This window comes from Heptranchias perlo, chromosome 20 (genome assembly GCF_035084215.1).
Source record: "Heptranchias perlo isolate sHepPer1 chromosome 20, sHepPer1.hap1, whole genome shotgun sequence".
Classification (NCBI taxonomy): Eukaryota; Metazoa; Chordata; class Chondrichthyes; order Hexanchiformes; family Hexanchidae; genus Heptranchias; species Heptranchias perlo.
In genome coordinates, this window is record NC_090344.1 from 19,812,982 (window position 1) to 19,814,332 (window position 1,351).

The 1,351-nt window shown below is 41.7% G+C and overlaps 1 non-coding gene across 1 annotated transcript; it reads left to right on the forward strand.

Annotated features, from left to right (window-relative positions):
- Nucleotides 1-435: 435 nt before the first annotated feature.
- Nucleotides 436-508, forward strand: trnar-acg (transfer RNA arginine (anticodon ACG)). Its single transcript has one exon. It is a non-coding gene; the product is annotated as a tRNA-Arg (tRNA).
- Nucleotides 509-1,351: the final 843 nt, after the last annotated feature.

Consider the following 1,351-nt stretch of genomic DNA (forward strand, 5'->3'; position numbering starts at 1 on the left):
CCTCTGGAACAGTATCCTCGAAACGTGTTTCGGACACATTGTATGAGAGGTCCGTCTGTACAATGAAGGAACACTTCCGCACTGCAGTTCTGGAATCCTTTCCTTGTTGACTCCGAAACTAATACAAATATTATTTTGTTGAAGATCATTTTGTTGTTGAATTCACAAATTGGGTAAATATCACATCGGAGGCTTAAGACAATAAAGGACCCGATGAAACAGGCACTTTGAGCAGCGAAGCCACGGAGCCAAATCAAGCTGCAAATTCACCATCTCCTCTCACTGACACCTGTCAGATACTCGCCACTGTGTGTTGGAGTTTGAGGCCGTTTGGTTCATTTCGATTTCGCTTGCACATTTCGCTGTTTTTATCTGTCAACCTGTCGGTTTATTCTGGATGAAAAGTGAAATAAAATAAATCGACTCCCATGACTTGGGCCAGTGGCGCAATGGATAACGCGTCTGACTACGGATCAGAAGATTGTAGGTTCGACTCCTACCTGGCTCGGGTTTGTGCAATTTTATCTCTGACATTGGGGAACGAAGAATCAAATTTCGTGATAAGATATTGTTTATGGTGAAGCAGGAAAGAAAACATTCCATCTTGAAAGATTTAGGTTCAATTACAAAAAGAAACTGTGACCACAACGTTTTCCAACAAGCTGCCTTTCAGTTTGATTTCAGACACACGAACATTGCAGCACGAGGTGGAGGCACCGCGCTGATGACCTTCAGGTGTATCCGGGCCGTTCAGACACTTCGTGTGACACAAGAGCTTTTCAATCCCCGCCAGCTCCTGGACGCCGAGACTTTCGTTGAAAGCAGCATTCACCGACAGGACCGCTATTCCGCTCCCTTTGCCGGTCTGCAGGAAATCCGATGATGAAAATACAAAGTAAGACGGAGAGTATCTGGAAAACAGTTAAACTTTCAGTGTTCAGACTTTGGTGAGAACTCTCAACAGGACTTTGGATACATATAAACTGGGTGTGGAGTCGGAGTGCGCTGTTCTTTTATAAACTATGGGTGTGTATATATGAGTGCGATGTTTATATATGAACTGTGGGGAGTATATATAAGTGCGATGTTTATATATGAACTGTAGGTGCGTACATATAAGTGCGATGTTTATATATCAACTATGAGTGTGCATATATGAGTGCGATGTTTATATATGAAATGTAGGTGCGTATATATAAGTGCGATGTTTATATATCAACTATGCGTGTGTATATATGAGTGCGATGTTTATATATGAACTGTGGGGAGTATATATAAGTGCGATGTTTATATATGAACTGTAGGTGCGTACATATAAGTGCGATGTTTATATATCAACTATGCGTGTGTA